At 39.9% G+C, this 26,201-nt stretch overlaps 2 non-coding genes and 1 pseudogene across 2 annotated transcripts; 1 reads left to right on the forward strand and 2 right to left on the reverse strand.

Annotated features, from left to right (window-relative positions):
• Positions 1-1,108: 1,108 nt before the first annotated feature.
• TRNAK-UUU lies at positions 1,109-1,181 on the forward strand. The gene has a single exon. It is a non-coding gene; the product is annotated as a tRNA-Lys (tRNA).
• Positions 1,182-1,433: 252 nt separating this feature from the next.
• Positions 1,434-1,506, reverse strand: TRNAK-UUU. The gene has a single exon. It is a non-coding gene; the product is annotated as a tRNA-Lys (tRNA).
• Positions 1,507-14,152: 12,646 nt separating this feature from the next.
• Positions 14,153-14,807, reverse strand: LOC122725965 (annotated as a pseudogene).
• Between the last annotated feature and the right edge of the window lie 11,394 nt (positions 14,808-26,201).

Consider the following 26,201-nt stretch of genomic DNA (forward strand, 5'->3'; position numbering starts at 1 on the left):
GCTCAACAGAAATGAGGAAGTTTGGAGGAAATGTGAGTTCTGTTTTAAATGAGATAAGTTTCAGATGCCTATTTGATATCCAGGTTGTTTTTCAGTTGTGTTTGACACTTGGTAGCCCCATGGACTATTGTTCATGGTATTTTCATGGAAGAGACACTGGAGTGATTTGCCGTTTCCTTCTCCAGTGTGTCCTCTCATTTTACAGATGAAGAAACCAAGGCAAACAGGGCGAAGTGACTTGCCCAGAGTCACACAGCTAAAAAAGTGTCTGAAGTCAGATTTGAATTCAGATCTTCCTGACTCCAGGCCCAGTGCTAATATCCAGGTGTAAATGTGCAAAAACAGTTGATAATGTTAAATTTATGTTCCCATGTAGTCTAAAGACAGTGATTCTTAGTCCTCTTTTATACTATTTTGCTATAATCAATTTTGGAAGTGGAAAGGGATGGGGAATGGGAGAGGACATACAACTGAGGGCCACTTTGTATATAATTTATGGCTTAAAAATCATCAACTGATGGCCAGTCTTTAGTAGTTAATTAAATTGGTGCCATATCAGACACTTATGTACTAAGCAGCCCATACGTTGGAGGTAATGCATTAAGGCAGTAACTACAGTGACCTCAAGGTTTGCCTTCTGAATGTTTTATATTTTATATTTTCATTTTGTCATTTCTGATAACCGTCAGCCTCTGAGGAACCCATCTGTGGAGCCGGTCTTGCCAATAGTAACTTGCCTAGGGGAAAAAAAAAATGACTAGCCCTTGCCGAATTTATTTCGTTCCCAGTTTCTACCCAGCCACCTCTGCATTCATAATCATTATTCGTAATACCAATAATAACCGTTAACATTAAGCTAGCGTTTTAAGTTTGCAAAGAGCTTTACACAAGTTATCTCACTTAATAATTTGCTTAAAGTTGATTTACCTCCTGGGTTCTATTAATTGTTTTCTTTAGAAGAAGAAAAAGCAAGAAGGTCTGTTAGTTCTCGCTCTTTACTTTGCTATAGAAGCATATTTTACAAATGAAATTTGGCGACAGTTCAGAAAGAACTAGTTGTCCATTAGGAATATAACAAGTAAGCTACGGAAGAGCAAGCTCACAGAGCGCCCGGATAGCTCAGTCGGTAGAGCATCAGACTTTTAATCTGAGGGTCCAGGGTTCAAGTCCCTGTTCGGGCGTGAGCTGCCTTTTGGTTTGCAAAATTTTCTGAAAACATCTGTTATAATCCCCCGCACCCAAGTAACGTAAAACACTAGCCAAATTTTAGGCAGGAATTCTCCCAGAATCATAAAGAGACAATACGTCACGCCGTCGCAGGAAAGCTAGAATTTTGCAGGAAAGCGCCGCAAAGATATCCTCAAACGAGAAGTTTCGTTTCTCAAATTGCTAAATTTAAAAAAAGAGGAAGCTTTTTGAAAATAAAAACGCGACGCCCGAACAGGGACTTGAACCCTGGACCCTCAGATTAAAAGTCTGATGCTCTACCGACTGAGCTATCCGGGCTCCTTGCAGAGTGGGGCGGCGCTGCCCCTTCTATAGGAAGTGTGAAGGTCGTGTGTGTGTCTCTCCACCCACTCTGGTTTTGCAACCTTTCCGCAATACCAGAAAAAGAAACTCAAAGCTTGCACGGTGGAACCCAGAAGGAAGACGCTCGCCTCTCTCCCTTCCCCAACCTTGCTGCTCATGCACGATTCCAGTGTATTTAGTTCCTCATTTGTCTACTTGGTCCTAGCGTCTGTCTGGTAGACCACGTGTCCTGATTTTTGCCTTAGAAAACTGGGCCACTGGGAGCAGACGCAGCAAGGAACTGCGCAGAGCGGTTACGCCCGCGCTTGGCTGTGCCTGCTGAGGCTGCCGAGCCGGGGGGAGGGGAGAAGGAGGAGGAAGAGAGAGAGGGGAAGGGGGGAACTGGAGGAGGGGAAGGATGGCGAGGAAAGAGGAGGAGGGAGGAATGGGGGAAGGGGAGAGGAGGGGAAGGGAAGGAGGGGCAGGGGGAGAGGAGGGAAACAGAAAAAGGAGGGGAGGGGACACGAGGAGATCGAAAGAGAGGGATAATAGAGAGGAAGGAGGGGGAGGGAAGAAAAGAGGGGAAGGAGGAAGGAGGGGGAGAAGCAAGAGAAGAGATTGGCAGTAGAGGTGATGGGAGAAATACAACTGAAGGGGCTAAAAAAATTGGATTGTGAAAGCCCTTCCAAAGTAGGGAGGAGAGATCAGCCTGTTAGTCAACTAGCATTTATTAGGCACCTACTCTACTACATGCTAGGTACTAAGAGCTGGAGATAAAAGGTTTAAGATAGTCCCTGTTCTCTAATTGGGCCAATTGGGGGTGGGGTAGGGTGGAACGCAACTGCAACCAAGTATGCACAAACAAGATATAGTTATAGATCATCGCCGTAGGAAAGGTTATAACATTAATGGACATTAGGAAAGGCCTCCTGCGGAAGGTGGGAACGGTATGTTCAATTTTCAGCATGCAGCCACATCATCTAGTTAGGGCTGAACTGTAAAGCAGCTGGAAAGGCGGGGTCATAGATGACTCCCTTTAAGGATCAGTTTAGGTGGCATGTCCTACTCTTAGGTGGCCTTTCCTGCTCTCCCCTAGCTATTAGCATTCTTTCTCCTAACTCAAACTGTGTTGTGTTTATCTATCAATTAGTCAACAATTATTTAAGTGCCTGATTTGTCTCGAGCGGACGTTGTGCTGAGTGCTGGGGATAGAAGGAGGGAAACAGCAACAACGGAAGTCCCAGTGCTCAAAGAGCTGGGTCTAATGAGGAAGACTGGAAAGCAACTATGAACGATGTCAATATCTCCTCTCATCACGGGCGCTTACTGGTTGTGTGATCATGGGGATGTAACTAGCTCATCGAGCTGTTGTGAAGATCAGATTATTTGTCTAACGTTGTGAACAGTGGCTGAGCCCAAGGAGCTGGTGCATCACTCCCACAACATCATTTAAAGGAGTCCCTATCCACTCTGGATCCATGGACAGGACCAGTATTGAGTCTAGTCCGAGGGTTATCTCACCCTCTAATGAGAGGTGAGGATAGGCTACTTCTGTATTCATTCTTCAGCTTTTTAAATCCCCATCCCATTGCTGTTGGGGTTACATTATTATATAAGATGATGGATGGATGGATGGATGGATGGATGGATGGATGGATGGATGGATGGATGGATAGGAAGGAAGGTAGGTAGGTAAGTAGGTAGGTAGAGGCAGACAAAATATTGGGAGACCCCCTGTTTTCCAGAGCTAAGGCCCAGCAAGCAAGCTGTGTCACTGAACTTGGCAAAACAACAATCCTTTGCACCCACCTTCTGGATGATGTCACCCTCTGGCAAAATCACATAATTATCGTATTTCTTTAATCAGCACCAGACATTCTCTTGAGCTTGAACAAGGACCCATGTTCCAGTCATGTAGTCCTGTCATGAATCAAACTTACCACATTGTTGCTGTTACCCCTCATTGTCCTGGCGAAAGCTCACTATTTGGCCATTAGAATAAGTATTGAGATTTCCACATATTGCTTCTTCTGGCTTCCCCCCACCCCCAGGGGCCCGGTGGGCACATGTGTCCTTACTTGCTTGCAAGCCCTTTCTCTCACTTTGAAAATAAAACTTCTATTTCATTCCTGACTCACCTATCTCTAGCCTACTCTGAGGGTGGCTCCAGGCACCCTCAGGTTAGAAGCCCCTTCTGTTTCAGTTGACAATAGATAGATAATATGTTTATATATGATGTTTCTCTCGATGTTATATATAAAGCTTAGGGTTTTTCCTCAAGTGTATGGCAGGACATAGTAGCCACAAGAGAAGAAACCCTAAAGCTGGGGGTCAGTCCTTTTTAAATAGTCACTAAGTCATCCTTATCCTTCTTAGTCATTTCAAAGAGCCCAGCCCAGCACTGAGTCAGGCCCATGTGGACAGCATGAATCAGAAAAGGTCAGCTTTGGGCATAGTCTATTCAACCCCCATTCTACATGTAAAGCACTTAAATTTTTTTAATTTATTTTTAATTTGTGGAATAAAACAAGCATTTCCATAACATAGCATAATTTTTAAAAAGATTACACATGAAACTGCAAATCTATTGTGTAATAAAGCACCTTTCCCCCATTTTATTTTGCAGCCAACAATCATTTTTTCTCTCCCTCCAACCAACCCCCCCATTTAAAAGAAAACAAAACCAAAACTTTTATAATTAATATAAAACATAAAAATCTTTATAGGAAATTAAATGTAAATAGGTCAAGTAAAGCAAATTCCCCCACATTGGCCATGTCCAAAAAAATATATATCTCAACCGGAATCTATCACATCTCTGTCAGGAGATAGTTAAAATATTTTTTTTTATGAGTTTTCTGGAACTGTAGGTAGTTGGTCATTGCTTTGATCAGAGTTCTTGAGTTTTTCTTTTTTTTTAATTTAATTTAAAGAAAAAAATTTACAATAAAAAACCTTCTCTTCTTCCTATCCCTACTCCCAAATGAAAAGAAAGGAAAAAAAAACCCTCCTGTAACAAATGTGTATAGTCTGGCAAAATAAATTCTCAGTGATTATGTCAAAAAATAAGTATCTCAATCTGTACCCTAAGTCCATCACTTCTGTCAGAAGGTAATGTGTTTCATCTGTACTTCTTCAGATGGCTAACCTCACCCATTCTATTCTGATTCTGATTAATTTCAGTTTCAGAGGTAAACATTATATGACAGTCCTGAGAAATATACTCAGTTCTCAGTCCTTTGCCTGTTGCATTGAACTGAACCTCTAGGTGTGACACAAAGCAGAAGGATGCAATAGAATCAGAAATAAAAAAATATTCCCCTAAACTGGGGTGATGGGCCAAAGCCAGTTCGATCCAACATACAAGTATTAGATGTCTGCTGTGTGCAGAGCAACGGAGGCCCTAGGTCAGATCTAAAGATAAGACATCTCTAGATTATTTTCACCACCTGTCCCCCAACCCAGGAATGATCTCCTGCCTCATCTCTGCCTCTTGGCTTCCTTCAAGTCCCAGCTAAAATCTCACCTTCTGCCAGAAGCCTTTTCTGATCTTCCTTAATGCTAATGCCTTCCCTCTGTTGATCATCTCCATTTTATCCTATATACCAAAGCTTCTTAAACTGTGGGTCCCGACCACATGTGAGGTCTTGTAACTGAATGTGTGTGTGTGTGTGGGGGGGGGGGGTTTGCAAAAAATTTGGCAACAGTAAAGGTTATGTATACCCATTTTATATATCTATATACTTGGGGTCGCATAAAAATTCCTCAAGAGTTGTAAGTGGAAAAAATTTAAGAAGCCCTGCTCTATATCTTGTTTTTTCACAGTTGTTTGCATCTTGTGTCCCCCGTTAGACTGTGAGCTTTGGAAGAATAAGGGCAGCCTTTTGCCTTCCTTTATAATCTTCGGTGCTTAGCACAGTACTTGGGAAATAGTAGGTGCTTAATAATTGCTTGTTGACTGACAGCATTCTGTTTTATATCCTCATGGAGGCTGTGATTTAGTTGAAGGGTCATTTTTTATTCTTTTTTTTTTCTATCACCCCCTCCAGTTATCAAATCCTGTTGAATATCTAGTCCCTTCTTTCTATTTACATTGTTACCACTGGGTTTTAGATCCCTACCTCCTCTCAGCTGGACTATTATAATAACCTCCTAACTGGTTTCTCTGGTTTTTCCTGCCTATACTCTATCCAGTTCATCTTTCACAAAGCTTTCAAAATAATCTTTATGAAGTATCAGTCTGACCATGTCATTTCCCTGCTCCAAAAATGGCTTTCTATTGCCCATGATATAAAATATAAACTTTAACCTGACATTTCAGATCATCCAATCTCCTATGTTCTCACACTTCCTTTCATGCCTTCTACATTCAAAACCAGACTATTAGATGTTTCTCTGACCTGTGTGTTCTGACTGTGCTTTCAGCTAAGCCATCCATCCCTTACACCAGAAATGTACTTCCTCCTCATCTATCACTGAGACCTCCACTCGAGTTACTTCTTCCATGAAGCTTCCCTGATACCCACAGCTCAAAACTGTACTCTCCCTCTTCACATTTTCTTAGTACTTTGTCTGGATCTTGAATCTGCCCCCATCACATACTATCTTGTGTCATACTTACCTGTATCCATGTTCTGTTCCCTGCCCCTTGGCCCCCAGTAGAAAGTGGGCTCCTTTAAGGAGCTTGGACTCTTGTCATTGAGGAACAGTATGAAATAGTGAAAAGAATGCTGGGCGGGGCCAAGATGACAGAGGAAAGTCAGTGAACTCTCGAACTCACAACACGATTGCTCCAAAAAACATCCAAATAACGCCATAGGAAAATGACCGGAGCAGCAAAACTCACAGAAGAATGTGCTGAAATCATCTTCTAACCAAGAACGACTTGGAAGGTCAGAAGGAGGGAGTTGCTTTACTGATACAGGAGTCGAGCCCAACCCCACAGTTACCCTGACACAGATCCAGTCCCAGGAAGGCCTCACCAGAGAAGGAGACCCCCAGAGCCTCTGAATCAGCTGAAGCACCAGTGTCATCTGGAACTAAGCTCACAGTCTGGTGAGAGGGAAGGGGGGAGACTACAGGGGTCTATGCTGGTGCTGAGGCAGAACTTGGATTTTTCACCCCTGCTGAGAACCAAGAGGTAGGTTTGAGTAGAAGTGGCCCAGGTGGGGGAGGGGCACAGGCTCGTCAGAGCTAACAACCACAACATACAAAGCTGGTTGATTAGCAAGTTGGTCTGGGGTCATCTACAGGCCAGGGAACAGGCCAGGTGAGTGAAGAACCTGATCCTCCTTAAATCATACCACCTGGGACTTCTTAAGCTTGGGATACTGCAGCATGGAAACAGTGCCCCACTTTTAAAGAGCTAAAAGTCAAGTAAAAGAAAGGCAAGATGAGTAGACAGAGAAAGGTGAGGACCATAGCAAGTTTCTTCAGTAACAAGGAAGACCAAGGGGCACCCTCAGAGGAAGATGTCAACATCAGGGCCCTATATCTAAAGCTTCCAAGAAAAATACAAATTGGTCTCAGGCCATAGAGGTGCTCAAAAAGGACTTTGAAGATAAAGTTAGAGAGGGAGAGGAAAAAATGGAAAGAGAAATGAGGGTGATGCAGGAAAGGCATGAGAAAAAAGTCAACAGCTTGAAAAGTCAAATTGGCCAAATGGAAAAGGAGGTACAAAAGTTCTCTGATGAAAATAATTGCCTAAGAATGAGGATTAAGCAAATGGAAGCCAGTGACTTTATGAGAAACCAAGACACAATAAAGCAAATCCAAATGAATAAAAAAATAGAGGGCAATGTGAAATATCTTCTGGGAAAAACTGCTGACCTGGAAAATAGGTCCAGGAGAGATAATTTGAAAATTATTGGTCTACCTGAAAACCATGATCAAGGAAAGAGCTTAGACACCATCTTCCAAGATATTCTCAGGGAAAATTGCCCTGAAATTCTAGAAGAAGAAGCTAAAATAGAAATTGAAAGAATCCACCGTTCACCTCCAGAAAGAGATCCCAAAAAGAAAACTCCTAGGAATATCATGGCCAAATTCCAGAGCTCTCAAGTCAAGGAGAAAATATTGCAAGCTGCTAAAAAGAAAGAATTCAAGTACTGTGGAGCCCCAGTCAGGATAGCACAAGATCTAGCAGCTTCTACATTAAAGGACCAGAGGGCATGGAATATGATATTCCAGAGGGCAAAGGAATTGGGATTACAACCAAGAATCACCTACCCAGCAAAACTCAGCATTATCTTTCAGTGGAAAAAATGGGACTTTAATGAAAAAGAAGACTTTCAGATATTTGTGATGAAAAGACCTGAACTGAATGGCAAATTTGACTTTCAAATACAAGGCGCTAGAGAACCATAAAAAAATTGGAGCTGGGGGACATACCTGGGGTCGTACAGTGAGCAACTGTCTTGTGTCTGAGGCCAGGTTTTGGCTGGGATACCGCTGGGTCCACTGTGTCACCTAGCTAGGTGATGACATCTTTAGGGTTAAGTTGAGGGGTGAAGGGAATGCACTGGGGGAGGGGGAAGGGCAGAAGTGAAATCTTACATGAAAGAAACAGAAAAAGGCTTAGGGAGTGGGGGAAGAGATGAGAGAGGAGCAGGGCAGTAAATGAATTTTACAGTCATCAGAAAGGGCTCAAAGACCTTAAACTCATCAGAGCTGCCTCAAGGAGGGACTAACACACACCCAACTGGGAGGAGTAATCTATTTAATCTGGGCAGTAAATGAGCCTAACACCCATCAGAATTGGCTCAAAGATCTCAATCTCATTAGAATTGGCTCAAAGAGGGAATAATGCACACACTCAATTGGGTGGAGTAATCTCTCTAACCCTGCAGGAAAATAGGAGGGGAAGGGGATAAAGAGAGAGGGACAAAAGAAGGAAGGGCAGAGTGGGGGAGGGGATAGACAGAAGCAAATCCCTTTTGAAGAGTGATAGGATGAAAGAAGATGGATAATAGAATAAATATCATGGGGAAGGGGATAGGATGGAAGGGAAACAGTTAATAATAGTAATCATGAAAAAGAGAAAAAGGGGGAAAATTGTACAAAAAATATTTATAGCAACTCTTGGTGGAGGCTAAGAATTGAGAATCAAGGGAATGTCCATCAAATGAGGAATGATGGGAAAAGCTGTGCTATATGATTGTAGCAGAATGGTCTTGTGCTACAGGAAATGACAAACAGGATGATCCCTGAAAAACCTGGAAAGACTAATGAACATTGATGTATAGTGAAGTGAGCAGAGCTGGGAGGACATTGTACATAATGACAGCAGTATTGTTCAATGAGCAATTGTGAATGACTTAACTACTCTCAGCAATGCAATGATCCAAGACAATCCCAAGGAACTAATGAGGAAGCTTACTATGCATCCCCATAGAAAGACCTGATAAAAAAAAACACTTGTGGATTGTACATACATAACCTGGTTGTGATCTTGTGGAGGCGGGAGGAAAGGGAGGGAGGGAGGGAGAAAAATTTGGAACTCTAAATCTTATGAAAATGAATGTTGAAAACTACTCTTACATGTAACTGGAAAAAATAAAATAAATGTTTGTTGCTAAAAAAAAAGAAGAAGGAGAAGAAGAAAAGAATGCTGGGCTTGGATGAGCTGTCTTGCATTTCAAACTTGGCACTCATACTTATTGGCTGTGTAACAAAAGTCAACGGGGCAGCTAGGTGGTGCAGTGGATAGAGCACCAGTCCTGGATTCAGGAGGACCTGAGTTCAAATCTGACCTCAGACACTTAACACTTACTAGCTGTGTGACCCTGGGCAAGTCACTTAACCCCAATTGCCTCACCAAAAAAAAAAAAAGAAAAAGAAAAAGAACATTTCAAAACAAAAGTCAAGTAATTTAACAGCTTGGGGCTCCAAAAGTAAGATGTGGAGAATAACTGGTCCTTCTGAGGCTCAAAAAATGAGAGACAATTGTCAGCTCTCTTGTACATAAAATGTTTGTTGAACTAAATTGACTATACAAATGCTGGTAAAGAGAATACAAAACCAAGCATGGCAAATTCATTTTTATAAGTGAAAAGGAGAGTGCTTTTCCTGGAAACAAGGAAAATGTCCAGGTTGGGGCAGAGAGACTAATCAGTCTAGGATCATGGAAGAGATATGATTGGCTTTTGAAAGATGGTGGGATTTTAGTAGATAGAGATGGAGAAACAAACTGGAGGGCATCCAAAGGGTGAAGAGGTGAGGGGTATAAGGAAGAAGGCATTCCAAGAGGAGGGAAAGTGAGATTCAGTCCTATTGAATGGAATATGATCAAATCTGGGCATAGAGAAAATTCATCTGAGATCCTAATAGAGGGTGAGAATGAGAGGATTAAGACTAGGTAGGTAGAAGACTAGACAGAATATAATAAAAGTACCTTTTTTAGTAACAAACAATCTTGTATGAAATAGTTTCATAGCAAAACAGAGTCTTAGGCCAGGAGTCAGGAAGATGGGGGTTGAAATCTTACCTCAGACACATAGCTGTGTGACCCTGGTCAAATCACTTAACTTCTGTCTGCCCCAGTTTCCTCATCTGTAAAATGGGGATAATAATAGCACTTACCTCCCAGGAATATTGTAAGGATAGAAATAGATATTTGTAAAGCACTTAGCACAGTGCCTAGCACATATCAGGTGTTCCATAAAAGCCTGTTTTCTTCTTTCTTTCCTCAGCACTGATAAAATAAAGATAAATGTAAATGAGGTCAGGTTAAAAGTATAGATTTGTACAAGTACTTGACTATAGATCTGTGTGTGACAAAGTTGACAAAGCACACAGTTCATATGTTGCAGCTTAAGCTGAATCAAAAGGAATCAGGTTAGATCATATCTGTTGTTTCTGTTTCAGTGCATTGAACTTCAAGAAGGACGTTGAGCAGCTAGAGATGTTGAATGAGGAGCAAGTCAGAGAAGTCAGAAATGACTTAATCTAAAGAGCCTTCCTAGCAGGAGGAAGATAGCCATCCTCAGATCTTGAAGACCTGAAGTGGGGAAGAGGAGTAAACCTTGATCCATATGACTTTATAATGCCAAACCAGGTCCAGTGGGTAGAGATTACAGGGAGGCATATGTTGGTCCACTATCAGAAAGAACTTTCTAAAAAGCCAACATGTCCCCCAAACGGAATGTGTCATCTTATGAGTTAATGAACTCTGTTATTGGAAATATTCAGGAAGAGGTTGCATGAGCATCTGTCAAGGCTCATAGACTCAATAAGATTTTATAGCTGGAGGGGACCTTAGAGATTATTAGTGCTAGAGATAGGATTCCTGTGAATGCTTGAACTTTAAATGGTTCTTAAATATCTTTCCATAGCTAAGATTTTTGTGACCCAGGGCTCAAGGCTATTTGCATAAGACTCTCCTCATTGGTGGAGAACTATTACTCTAAGGGTACCTAAGGGGCTGAGTTGGATAACCAGTCTCCATTAATGAGGAATATCTTATACAAATGAACATGAGCCCCAGTTACATTTTCATTATTCAAATCCCATGTGATCTCAATTTCCCCTGTTTTCTTTTCTTATCTGTTTGTTGATATTTTGCTTTGTTTTATCCTTTCCTTTCCTATTCTCTTTTCCTCCCAACTATCCAAAGGAAAAAGGAAAAAGAAAACAAACCAAATCCTCTAACAAATATGCCAAGTCAAACAAAAAGAAAAAAATTCTTACATTGGTCATGTCCCAAATGTATGTTTCTTTCTGCATCTTCAGTTCATCACATCTCTGTCAGGAAGTAGGTAGAATACTTTCTCATTTGTCCTCTGAATTGTAGCTGGTCATTGCCTTGATCAGAGTTCTTAAGTGCCTGGCATATCATAAGTACTTAATAAATGCTTGCTGCTTTGACTTAAATCTTTCAAAGCTGTTTATACTATATTGTTGTTAGAAGTGGAGTGATAGGAAGCAATTCAGTGAACTCTCCACTGGTCGCTTCTAATACATCTAGAAAATGCACCAGACTGAATCCTGATGGGAAAATCCAGAAAAAGTCACAGTCTAACTAGTCTAACCTAGCTTGGTCTTCCTATGCCAACACTGGGGATTGGAGTCAGGCCAGGAGCTCACTAAGCAAGGAACACTTAAGTGCCCAGGAAGAAGCTATAACTAGGACAAGAGGAGACCCATTTCAGGGCACCCACAGAACTAAACCAGTGAGACAGGAACAAGTGCCAACTGGCAGCTTTGTCACCCACTACCCAGTTCCATGTCTGACGGGAATGAGAAGGGAACCTGCAAACCGCAGTGGGTTTCTGGGGAGGAAGGCTCTGGGTGAAATGCTTAGAAGGGAGGAAGTTCAGAAGCTAGCAGCAGCTCCAGCAGTAGCAGTGTGACTACGACTTCAAGTACAAAGCAGGGTCTCACTTCCAACATCTAACCTAGACCTCAGAAGAATAACCAGGGTGAGAATCCTGGGCCAAGAAGGAGCCTACAATGCTGATGCTGTAAAGCCAATAGACCTTCTAGTTGGCTTATAGGGGCAGAGTCCAAGAGCAGCTTATTCTTGGTTAGACCCCAAACCAGATGTGGAATTTACAGAGCTCAGAGCAGGGGAGTAGCAATCAGACTTTGCCCCGGATCATACCACTTTGGGAGTACTGAAAGCTTGGGAGCACTCAGTCTGTCCCCGAGATCCTGAAATAACACAACATTCCTAGGCAGCTGGCTGATCCAGTGGACAGAGGGTCAAGCCTGCAGTTAGGAAGATCTGAGTTCACATCTGGCCTCAGATACTTATTAGCTGTGTAACCCTGGGCAAGTCACTTTACCTCCATTTGCCTTAATTTCCTCAACTGTAAAATGGAGATAATATTAGCACCTCCGTCACAGGGTTGTTGCGAGGGTCAAATGAGATAATATTTGTAAAGCATTTAGCACAGCGATTGGCACATATCAGGCACTATATAAATGCTTGTCCTCCCCACTCCCTCTGCCAACTCAATACCTGAAGAAAGCAGTAATAGGCCCAACCCCAAACTTTTTTACAGAAGTGCCACAGAGACCAACTGATATCAAGTCTGAAGTCAGGAAATAGTCTAGAAGAATGAGCAAATGAAAAAAGAATCTCTCCATAAGGAGCTATTATGGTAACAAATATGCGAAAATGTGGATGTTCAAGACACAAATGCAGAAGAGAATGACTCCAAAACATCTACAGGCATTGCCTCAGAAAAAATACAGCTCAGGCACAAACTCAACTAGAATTCCTAGAAGACTTGAAGAAAGACTTTTTAAAAAATGGTTTTGAAATATTTTTATAAATGGAAAGAGAGCACTTGAGGAAAATTTAGAAAAGAAATGAGAATTACAGAAGAATAAATTGGAAAGGGAATGAACAGTTTGGTTAAGAGGTATAAAACCCTGTGCAATAAACTATTTGAAAATTTGAATAGAACAAATAGAAGCCAATGATTCCATGAGGCAAGAAGAAATTTCAAAACAAAGTAAAAAAGCTGAAAAAAAAAAAGAAAAAAATGTAAGGCATCTCATAGCAAAAACAACTGACCTTGAATACAGATAGAGGGGAGAAAATTTGAAGATCTTTGAACTATGTGGAAACTATGACCAAAAAAAGAACCTATACATCATATTTCAAGAAAACTTGAAATTATCTATATTTCTTTCTTTTTTTTTTAGGAGAACACAGCACCAATTTATTTGTCCCAAGAGCAAGCAGACATGTACATGTAAAGATTCCTTCCAAAGAAGGAGTTCAAAGACTTTTTTTTAGTGAAGTTATATAAACTGTCTCTGCTTACTGGTTACAGACCTTAGTTTAGATCTCTACTGGTAAATTAATCAGATCCAGATTGATTAACTTTTTGTTTTCCTGCCTCATTAGCACTAGGTGTTATCAGTCCCATTAGCATGATACAAATCAGTTTGACAGTTCAACTTAAAAGCAGACAATATGACAAGAGGATGCGAATTAGGGGTATTTCCATAGATAGGAATATTTTCTTTTCTTTTTTTTTTTTTTTGCACAAAATTAATGTTTTTTCACCTTTATGTCATATTACCAGATCCTTCACCAATGTTACATGAGCAAAAAATAAAACAAACAAAAAAACCAAAACAAATGAAATCAGAATTACTAATGTCACCAAGTAGGGAAACAAATTAAATCTAGCAGCCATAAGCATAGCAAAAAATGATGCTATAAAAAAGAAACAAAGAAAATTTCTAGAAAATGGTATGCATAATACTCTTTTAAACCAGTAAAATATGTTACACATATAATGCAATGTACAACAGAAGTAATTCTCTTTAAGGTAAAGAAATGCAAGTTCTTTTCTGAATATTGTGGATAGATAAATGTTTGTATAATAGTAATGCTTCTATTAAGCAATTACAGAGTGGGCCAGGAACACATTTAGGGATTCTGGGGATGATGTGTACTGGAATTCTTTGATTGGAATAATGGTTACTCTAGTCAAAATAGAAAAAAAATTTGAACACAGAAGTATAAGACAAAGGCGAATGAGACTTCTCATATAGCTTAGCAACATTTAGATGGAAAACAAATTTAAATGCAGTCCACTCTGCTTTTGAAGAGGCTTTGATTCAGTTCCCAAATCTCGATTGCTTGACACAGTCTCCTATGAAAGAATACTCAGAAGGTGTCTTCTTAAACAACAAACCTATTTTTAGTGGTGGAGCCACTCTTAGTAGCTGTGTCTGCATGGGACATTGATAACCAATCACTATCTTGGGAGGAAGTCCTAACCTTTCCTTGTATACCTTCCCTATATGTGTAACAGCATCTCTGTTTTCACACTCAGTAGTCCATATTGCTATTTATCGCCTTTAGCTCTAACATTAACAACAGCTCCACACACATCATCACTGTAGTCATCAAATGACTCCCTAATAAGGCACAGGAGTGTCTCTAGCCAAAAGCAATCGAAGTCACTTCATCTCTGCTGTCTGTTTAATGTAATTAGCCATCGTCCTCCTCGTTTGTTTTTTTCATCTTCCCACATAGGCTTGATCCCATCCTTAAAAAGTGAGTAGTCACAGCCAGGCATTAAATTATTAGACAGCTGGATATGGTTGTATAAAGCCCAGAAGTCCTCAATAGTATCAAACTTAGAGATCAGACGAAGGTTTCCTTGCCAAGTTTTGCTCTTATCATTTAAAAAAAACCAGAGCACCCATCTGTTCTGTAGTGAATGTTTAATGTAGTGTTCAGGCTTGGCAACCTCCTGATTGGTTTCAGTTTTTTCTTCTTCTGCACGTTGGGTATTAGGAGTGGTGGTGGTTTCTGGTTCCACAGTCGCCATCTTAGATCGATCTTGGAATATTTTTTTAGAGAGTCTATGACACTCCAGATTTTTCCAGGAGTCAAGACAGGGTGGCTCACCAAGAGTCCATAATTTCTATGGCAGCCAGTCTCCAGTCCGCTCCAACAGCAGCTCCAAGACCAGAGAGAGCTTACCTAGATTTCTTAGAACCAGAGAGAAAAATGAAAATAGACAGAATCCACCAATCACCTCCTAAAAGTGATCCTAAAATGAAAATTCCTAGGAACATCAAAGCTAAAATCTAGAACTTTCAAGTGAAAGAAAAAAATTACAAGCAAAGAAGAAGAAGAAGAAGAAGCAGAAGCAGAAGCAGAAGCAGAAGCAGAAGCAGAAGAAGAAGAAGAAGAAGAAGAAGAAGAAGAAGAAGAAGAAGAAGAAGAAGAAGAAGAAGTTGTTACTGAGAAGTCAAAAGGCAGGATCACCAACCATTCTGGAGAGCAATTTGGAACCATGATCAAAGGGCTATCAAATTGTGCATACCCTTTGACACAACAATACCACTGCTAGTCTGTATCCCAAAGAGATCGTAAAAAAGGGAAAAGGACCCACATATACAAAAATATTTATAGCTGCTTTTAATGTTGGCAAAGAATTGGAAATGGAGGGGATGCCCATCAATTGGGGAATGGCTGAACAAGTTGTGGTATATGAATGTGATGGAGTACTATTATGCTGTCAGAAATGATGAGCAGGTGGATTTCAGAAAAACCTAGAAAGACTTAAATGATCTGATGCTAAGTGAACAGAACCATAGGAATATTGTACACAGTAATAGCAACATTGTGTGATGATCCACTGTAATAGACTTAGCTCCCCTCAGCAAAATAATGACTCAAGACAGTTCCAAAAGACTCATGATGGAAAATGCTCTCCACATCCAGAAAAAGAAATATGGAGTCTGAATGAAGTTTGAAGCATACTATTCTCACTTTTGTTGCTGTTGTTTCTTTCTTGTGGTTTTCCCCTTTTGTTCTCATTCTTTTTTTACAACATGACTAATGTGGAAATATGTTTAATGTGATTGTACATGTATAACCTATATCTGATTGCTTGCTGTCTTGGGGAGGGGGGAGAGAGAAAAATTGGGAACTCAAAATCTTACAAAAATGAATGTTGAAAACAATCTTTACATGTAATTGGAAAATAAAATAAAATAGTACACACACACACACACATACACACACACACACACACACACACACACACACACACACACACACCTCCCTTAATAAAACCTGTTCAATCATGGAGATTGACTGAGTTGTCAATTCTTTGGACAAGACCTTAGGTGAAGACACCAGAAACTAATAAAACATGCTGTCCCTCTTCTGACAAAGAGACAATGGACTCACAGCACGGATTGTGACATATTTTTTTTTTAGATATGGCCAGTGAAATTTTGTTTTGCTTGAGAGCACATCCTTGTAACAGTTTTTTGTTTTTCTTGCTTCCTCAGTGGGGTGGGGGTGGAGGGAAAGGAAGTGCTAGAAAGAAGTCTGAGCTTTGAAAATAAAAATGAAATTTAATTTTAAGAGATATAAAACATATTGTTACTATTGCATAAATTGTTCTGGTTCTGCTCACATCACGCTACATTGGTTCTTACAAGTCTTCCCAGGCATGCCTGGATCTATTCCCTTCAACATTTCTTACAGCACAATAGTTACATTTAAATACCATAAGTTGTTAAGCCATTTCCTAACTGATGGGCATCCCCTTAGTTTCTAGTTCTTTTCAACTATAGAAACAGCTGCTGTGAATATTTATATACATAAGGGTCCTTTTCCTCTTTCTTTGATCTATGGGGTATAGGCCTAGAAGAGTCTGAATCTGAAATAAAGACTGTTCAGCTATGTGAACACCTTTTTATCCCCTGCACTAAATGGATACCTTTCTTGTGGCACTTATCCATCTCATCCGATCTTGTATTATAGATTTGTGTACATATTTCATCTCCACATGAGACTGTAAACCCTCTGATGGCAGGGAGCATACTTTATGCTTCCTTATATTAAGCATAGATTAATCAATATTCATTGAATGAATGAAAAAAATGTATGAAATATTTCAAATGCCTGACTGTGCCCCAGACCTCAGCCTCTGGAACTTGGATCTGTCCCTGAGTTCCCACACCTGCCCACTGACTGGGATAATCTTTTCCTGGGGTTGCCTGAACCCCACTCTGCAAGTATCTAGGGCTCCCCAAGCCAGAGAATTCCACTAACTTCTACATGACCATCCTTAGGTATAGGAGAAGCCTTTCAATCTGTATGCCTCAGAGTACTCAATTGAAACACTTAAAAAATGAAAAGAATTTTGAACTAAATCTAAGGTCAGGACCATATAAAAGAAAACAAAAACAGATTACAATGTCTGTGGCCAGATGTTCCCCTGGAGGAAATGGGCAAGACCCAGCTGCTCTCTTAACCAAGTGTGAAGAATTCTGGTGAAGGTGATATATGATTTCATCTTATCCTGGATACTTGTTGAATTCACATGTTTATGAATTTCTGAATGTTTATACCTATAGACTATTTATCCTTGGGCTAGTCCACTGGAGATGGACTCCAGAGGTGGAAAGCTGACTTTTCTTGGACAGAGGGGAGAGAGGGGCTATGAAAAGAGGCTGAGACTTGGTTCTTTGGGGAGGCCTTGTGGTTCTACAAACTTCCCTTTCAGGAAACCAGCCGTGCTTGCAGCCCCATCCTCGACACATGCATATTGAAGAGAACAGGATGATCTTCCCATATGGAGATAGAGAGCAACTTGGGAGTTTCTATACCAAGCTAAGGACCTGGGGGCAGCCAGTCTATGGAACCTAGACCAAGCACAGAGCCACTCTGAAGAGGGGGAAGTCTGGACCTTATATTATGGATCTTGTGGATTATGCAGATCTGGGGTATGCAATTCTCTCTCTGAGGCGGAACACTTCCCTTGAAGCCAGGTACTGGGCATGGAGCTCAGAACCTGCCTCTGCCACTTAATAGCTGTGTGATTCCAGACAAGTCATTTAACATCTCTCATCCTCAGTTTCCTCGTCTGTAAAATGGAGATAATAGTACTGCCAACACCACACAGGGATGTTGTGGAGATCAGAGGAAAGAATACATGTTTGTGATTTACAGGCCTTCGAGTGCTGTGTAAATGCGATCTTTTATTTGTGACCCTGAGTTCTTTCTCATGGCAGAAGAGTAGAGATACAGGGTAACCATATAAGACTGCATGACTACATAGGTATCTGAGGGCCTGCAGAGATTCACCAGAGTTGTTGTTCATACCACACATGGGGATTGCAAAACCAAAAATAATAGTCCCCTCTCTCAAGGAATTTCCATTCTACTGAGGATGAATGGGTGGGAAGGGATGGGAACAAAAGGCACACACAGGTAAGCAAATACAGAATACATTTTAAGTCATTTGGAAGAAGGACATGAACATCCTGAGGAATCAAGCCCTTTGTTGGAGGTGGAACTTGGGAGCCAGCCTCTACCCAAAGGCACAGAACAGCAGAAAGAATGCTGTGTTTTGGGAACTACAAGAAGGCCAGTTTGGCTGGAGTGAAGATTGCACGAGGAGGACTCATGTGAAAACAATCTGCAAAGAGAGGGCAGAGCCAGAGTGTAAAGTGCTTTCAATGCCAGACACAATAGTTTGCATTTTATCCTGAGACAGTTGGGAAGACGCTCAAACTTCTCATGCATGGGGAGTGATGAGGTTAGATTTGTGCTTTGCAAATAATAATTCTGCAGTCATACAAAAGATGGATTAGAGATGGGGAGAAATTGGAGGCAATGAATTTGAGTGTTCACATACTGCCTCCCTCCCTTCCTACCTGGTCCTGTTTTTTCCTGGGGACAGAATCATGAGCCATATTCTTCTGTTCTCAGATGAAAACCAGGGGTGAGGACATCAGCCAAAGAGATTTGGGAGAGAAGCCCCACCGACTGAGAACCTTCTGTGAGTTCAGTGTTTCACTTCTGAGCCTTCATTTTAAAAATACATATTAAGAACATCTAAACAGTACTTGTAAGTATTGGCAATAGTCTAAGGAACTCATGCTGCCTTTCCCCCACTTTTCTCTCTTTTAAAAAAAGTGGATACATTGTGTTTTAATACAAGACACTTCCCAACAAATACCCAAATAATTCCTTTTACAAAGCAATCTCTGAAAATACTGAATCAAAACAGCTGACTGGTATAATTGTGATTGATGTTTTATGTCACTTTATACTTTTGTTGGTTAGTGAATGTGAACAGAGATGCGTGCTTTATTTGAAATTGGGATTCCAGCATTGTCCACTGTTTTGGGGTTTTTTGTAATCTTTTAGTATTGCCTTTAGTTATATGTTATTAGTCATTGTGTATATTCTTTTGGTTCTTCTCTTGCTTCCTGTTACTTTGTACAAATTGTCATAAGAGAATTTTTCCAGTTTGCCTCGGTTGCTGCCATTTACCTGACAAAACAAGTCATATCACTAGCTAGAGTTTGCAGAATTTAGCTGAGATATAAAATTTTAGTTCAAGTGATTAACTAGTTAGTGTTAAGAGAATTTCTGGTTTGGCTTTATTACCTCTATTCACTTAAGATGAATGTTTCAAATACTTAGCTCCAGGTAAAAAAGGGAAAAGGACCCACATGTATAAAAATATTTATAGCTGCTCTTTTTGTAGTGGCAAAGAATTGGAAATTGAGGAATTGCCCATCAATTGGGGAATGGCTGAACAAGTTGTGGTATATGAATATAATGGAATACTATTGTGCTTTCAGAAATGAAGAGCAGGCAGATTTCAGGAAAACATGGAAAGACTTACTTACATGAACTGATGCTGGGTGAAGTGAGCAGAACCAAGAGAACATTGTACTCAGGAACAGCAATATTATGTGGTGATGAATGTGATAGATTTAGCTCTTCTCAGTAATATATATGATGATCCAAGACAATTCCAAAGGACTCATGATTGAAAATGCCTTCCAAATCCAGAAAAAGAACTATGGAGTCTGAATGCAGATTGAAGCACACTATTTTCACTTTTTTGGTTGTTTTTGTTGTTTCTTCTTTCTTGTGGTTTTTCCCTTTTTCTGATTCTTCTCTCACAACACAACTAATGGGGAAATAGGTTTAACTTATACCAGATTGGGTGCTGTCTTGTGGGGGGAGGAGGGAAGGGATGGAGGGAGAAAAATTTGGAACTCAAAATCTTATAAAAATGAATTTTGAAAATTATCTTTACATATAATTGAAAAAAATTAAATACTATTAAAAACAATAACAACAAATAATTAGCTCTAGGGTTAATGGTTGTAGTTAGTCTACAAATTCCAGCTTTATCCCTAGTTTAAAGTTCTACCTGATGTAGACTTTCCCCTACTGCTATCTGTTCTTTGGTGCATAAATTTTTATCTTCCCATTCTACTATCTTTAAAATTCCATTGTATCGGGGGCAGCTAGGTGGCACAGTGGATAAAGCACCAGCCCTGGATTAAGGAGGACCTGAGTTCAAATCTGCCCTCAGACACTTAACACTTACTAGCTGTGTGACCCTGGGCAAGTCACTTAACCCCCATTGCCCTGCAAAAATTAAAAAGAAAGAAAGAATGAAATTCCATTGTATCTTGTAAAAAAAAATTCCATTGTATCTGTCCTGCCTTGTAACTAAAACTTATATAAGGTTGTTCAATGGGAGGGGGGGGCTTGGGGGTGGAGGGGCACTGGTTTTTGTATACCATGAATCTATGCTCAGAGAATATAATAAACTGCTTATTAAAATGTTTATGTGTGTTGATAAGTATTATTAGCAGCAGTATCTATTAATGAATCCTTGGCCAATTTTTATGTCATAATCTTTCTTTCTTTTCTTCTTTTTTTTGTCATAATCTTTCTATGTTTCTAGAATTCCTTATTTTCATCATTCCTTATATCCCAGTTGTATTCTATTACATTCATATGACATAATTGTTTGGCCATTCTATAGTCATTGCCTCGCCATCTTTCAAACTCCCCCCCCCCCAAAAAAAAACCCAAAACAAAACAAAAGAAAACTGGGGCAAACAGGGTTAAGTGACTTGCTTAGGGTCACACAGCTAGTAAATGTAAATTTCTAACCTTTTCCTCTCAGATTGACACTTCTACCTATAGATAGCTGCCCTCCTTTTCAGTACACTCTCTTCTTTTGTTTATACAATAGTTTGTTAATCTTTGATTTCCCTAGCCACCAATATGGTCTCCCAAACAGAACCTTAACATCAGAGCAACATAAGCAAAACTATTTTTCCTTATTGGACCTAGTCCATCTGAAAAAAAAAAATTTCCCCATGCTGATAAACTTTGGCTGGTACAGCAAATTTGAACAGTAATCTTAAGATCAATGAAAAAACACATGGTAGGAGTAAGTAGACTGTAGCCAATCAATAATATTTTGTGCTATACAAAATAAACCCATATAAACCATTAGCATTTCTATAAGTTACCAACAAAGTCCAGCAACATCAGATAGAAAAAGAAATTCCATTTAAAATAACTGTAGACAATGTAAAATACTTGGGAGTCTACTTGCCAAGACAAACCCAGGATCTATACAAACAGAACCATAAAACACTTTACATACAAATGAAGTCAGATCTAAACAATTGGAAAAATATCATTTGCTTATGGGTAGGCTTAGCCAATATAATAAAAATGACAATCCTACCTAACCCATCCCAAACTGTCAAAATATTTTCTAGAACCAGAAAAAAATAATATAAAAATTAATCTGGAAGAAGATCAAGGGAATAAATTTTTAAAAATGTGAAAGAAGGTAGTCTAGCAGTACCATATCTCAAGCTGTATTATGAAGTGATAATTAACAAAACAATCTGGTACTAGCTAAGAAATAGAGTGGTGGATCAGTAGAATTGAATAGGTACAAATTACACTATAGTAATATGATAAACTAGTAAACTAGTATATGATAAACCCAAAGATCCAAGCTTTTAGAACAAAAACTCATTATTTGACAAAAACTGCTGGGAAAATTGGAAAACAGCATGGCAGAAACTAGGTATAGACCAACATTCATAACATATACTAAAATAAGGTCAAAATGGGTACATGATTTACACATAAAAGATGATTCCATAGGGCAGCTAGGTGGCACAGTGGATAAAGCATCAGCCCTGGATTCAGGAGGACCTGAGTTCAAGTCTGACATCAGACACTTGACACTTGTTAGCTGTGTGACCCTGGAGTCACTTAACCCTCATTGCTCTGCAAAAAGAAAAAAAGAAAAAAAAGATGTCATAAGCAAAGTAAGGGAGCATGTTTATCTGTCAGATTTATGGACAGGGGAAGAATTTAGGACCAAAGAAGATATAGAGAACATTACAAAATATAAAATAAATAATTTTGATTATATAAAATTAAAAAGGTTTTGCACAAACAAAACCAATGTAACCAAAATTGTAAAGAAAGCAGAAAATTGGGAAAGAATTTTTGCAGCAAGTATCTCTGATAAAGGCCTCATTTCTCAAATATATAGAGAACTAAATCAAATTTATATCATTTCTCAAATGATAAATGGTCAGAGGATAGGAACAGGCAGTTTTCAGACAAAAAAATCAAAGCTATCTATAGTCATATTAAAATGCTCTAAATCATTATTTTTTTTAATTTTAATTTTTTAATTTTTTTTAGCTCTAAATCATTATTGATTAGAGAAATGCAAAGTAAAACAGCTCTGAGTTACTACATCACACATATAAGAGTGGCAAATATAACAAAAACAGAAAATCTTGGATGTTAGAGGGGATATGGGAAAACTGGTATGCTAATCCACCATTGGTAGAGTCACGAACTGATCCAACCATTCTGGAGAGCAATTTGGAACTATGCCCAAAGGGCTATAAAACTGCATAACCTTTGATCCAGCAATACCACTGCTAGGTGTCAAAGACATCCCAAAAGACAGAAAAATACCTATTTGTACAAAAATGTTTATGACAGCTCTTTTTGTGGTGTCTAAGAATTGGAAATCAAAGGGGTGCCCAGCAAATTGGGGAATAGCTAAACAAACTGTGGTATATTATTGTGCTATAAGAAATGACAAGCAGAATAATTTTAGAAAGCTCTGGAAAGACATATGAACTGATGTATAGTAAAATGAGCAGAACCAGGAGAACATTGTGCACAGAGACAGCAATATTGTTCTATGAAAAACTGTAAATGACTTAACTATTCTTAGCAATGTGATGATCCAAGACAATCCCAAAAGACTAATGATGAAGTATAGTATCTACCTCCAAAGAAAGAACTGGTATTGATTGAACTTAGAGTGAAGTTTGCTATTTTTTACATTCTTTCTTTCAATTTTTCCCTTCTATTTCAGTTTTCTTATACAAAATTACTAATATGGTAATATTTTACATAACTGCACATGTATAACCTATATCTGAATGCTTACTGCCTCAGAGAGGGGGGAGGAGGGAGAGAGGGAGGGATAGAATTTGGAACTCAAAACTTTAAATAAAAATGTTTATTAAAGGAAAAGAATAACTTGCACATGAGAAGTTGGTTAAAAGACATTTTCCAAGAAACGGATGAGTCAGTTAGGTACAGAGAATGAGTGATAATAGATGGACCCTCTCAGTGACATCTGAGACACTCTCAAAATATTAAAAGAAACAGAAAATGGGGCAGGGATACAACGGGGAACTTTGGGTGGTGTAAAAACAAAAGTTGTTGGAAAATTTTTATTTAAAAAAAGAGAGACAAAAAAAGCATCCATTAATTGGGGAAGACCCTTTAAGAAGGAATTAAAAAGACATGAACAAGAATCACATTGTAAGAAGGCCTGGAGCTGTCAAGACCTGCATTGGTGAGATTGCAGTCAGTGAGAGGAAGAATCCAGGAAAGAATCTAAGAAATGGATTTGTGAGAACCAGGGGCCCCACCTACCTGCAGAGAAAGAATTCGACCTTTCTGAGGTTTCTAAGGTCTAATTGGTTCCCAGAAGTTGCCTCTCTATCCATGGACCTCTTTTAAGTCATGTCAATCAATGGACTTGAATGCTACCAGCCAATTAGCTTCAAGGTGTAGGGTGTGTGTGTGTGTGTGTGTGTGTGTGTGTGTGTGTATACCGCCTCTCTTCTTGTTCCACAGGGAGCTTCTGGTTGAACTGATAGTGTGACAGACCAGGTGAAGGAGGCTTTTTCTCCCATATAAATATTTTATTATTTTCCAGTTACATGTAGATATAGTTTTCAACATTTGTTTTTTGTTTTTTTTGCAGGGCAATGGGGGTTAAGTGACTTGCCCAGGGTCACACAGCTAGTAAGTGTTAAGTGTCTGAGGGCAGATTTGAACTCAGGTCCTCCTGACTCCAGGGCCAGTGCTCTATCCACTGCACCACCTAGCTGCCCCGAGATCAAATAGTTTTTACAATTGTAAAAGTAGTTCTTGTGGACAAAACAGCATCACTTATCCAAGGCAGAAAGTAGTTATAGATGTAGTAAAAGGATTGTGGCTCCTATTTTTCTTCCATGCAGGCAAGTCAAACTACCATTATCTCCTGGGCCTTCCTTCAGACCCTGATGGAGATCTCCAAGGCCTCAGATAAGGAAGCTTGGGAATAGCAGTACATTTCTTTTTTTTTAGGGCAATGAGGGTTAAGTGACTTGCCCAGGGTCACACAGCTAGTAAGTGTCAAGTGTCTGAAGCCGGATTTGAACCCAGGTCCTCCTGAATCCAGGGCTGGTGCTTTATCCACTGCGCCACCTAGCTGCCCCCATAGCAGTACATTTCAGACCACTGATTCTACTTCCAGCCTGGGCCCCATAACCATCATTGGGAGGAACAATCACTGTGGACATAGAGACCATCAACACCAACTTCTAGGAGTGGTAAAATCCCTCAGACCACTGGTTCTGCTTCTAGCCCACCCCCGAAAACCATCGTCCTGGGAAGCAAACCTTGTGAAGAGGCAACCTGGCAAATGCTTCCGTGGTGGCTATAGCCCTGTCCCCTTAGCAGCCACAGTAACTAAATACAGTGACAATAATAATTATAGCTAACATTTATATAACACCAGAAGCTTTACAATTCTTATCTTGTTTGATCCTCACTACAATCTTTCGAGGTAGGTGCTATCATTACCCTATTTTACAGATGAGAAAAATAAGTAAAAAAGAGTTTAAGTGACTTGCCCAGGGCCATACAGATAGCATCAAACCACCAACCAACCTAAAAACCAGGAAAAGAAGGTTTCAATTACCTTCTTGGGGCTGTCAAATGCTTAACATCAGAAAGAGAGATGGTTTTTTTTTTCTTTTAGAGGGTATGATTTTTGTTATGAGTCCAGAGCACCCCAGAAGTTCTCTGGGGTACATCAAAGAACCTTCTCCTTGAGAAACTAATCCAAAGGACAGACACACCAAAAGAGATAAGTGGAACCAGATCCCAGCGGAGCTAGCTCCAGGACCCTCACCCTTCATTCTAATCTCCCTCCACCCCTGGGGAGATAAGATTAGGTGTGGCTGCTATCTTTGGGTCCTGAGGAGAGAAATGGCTTGAGAGAGCCACAGCCACCCCTCACCCAACTCCTTCAGCCACCACCAGAGTGGGGCGGTCCTCCCTCAATAGGGGTCAGACGATCACTTCATCAGACCTCTATAAAAGTATCTGCCTGTCTCCTGCTCAAGGAGATTGGTATCTCACAACCACACTCTGTGCCATGCCTTTCTCCCCATGCGATTTCTCTCTTGGTTTCCCTTCCCTTCCCAGCCCCTAAATAAACTACTATTTTATTCTAATTGCTTTTGTGTGCAAGAGGGTGTAATTCTTTAAAGAGGAATTCCTAAGGACCCCAAACCTCTATCCCGAACCCCCTACCCTATTTTCTCCATGTCAATTTTAATCAGTGGGAATTGCATTAAAGAAGATGCATTACCATCTGCTTTGTCACTATACCTTAAGGGCCAGGAGACTCTTCCACCTGACATATCTGAGACCTAGTTTCATGTGTCCTCTCTCCAGTTAGAATGAGAATTTCTTGAGAGCAAGGATTATCTTGCTTTTCTATTTGTATCCACAGCTCTTTGTCATATTACAAGATATTTAACAAAGGCTTTTTCGTTTATTAATTCATGTCCATCACAACTCAAATATTGGTAGAAATCCAATGCTCTCTTTTGGAGACCAGAATAAAAGTCACCTTCCCTGGTTGCTCCAAAGGAGATAATGGTCACACCTTATTCTCACTAGCTTTACTCCCTCTCACAAAACCCCTGGTATGGGAAAACAATTTTGAAAAGTGAGCAAACCTCACAGCTCTATCAACAATGCTTTTGTGAGCCTATCTTCCCATTTTGCAGGCTACATTCCACTATTTTTGTAATTC

Source organism: Dromiciops gliroides, chromosome 4 (assembly GCF_019393635.1).
Source record: "Dromiciops gliroides isolate mDroGli1 chromosome 4, mDroGli1.pri, whole genome shotgun sequence".
NCBI lineage: Eukaryota > Metazoa > Chordata > Mammalia > Microbiotheria > Microbiotheriidae > Dromiciops > Dromiciops gliroides.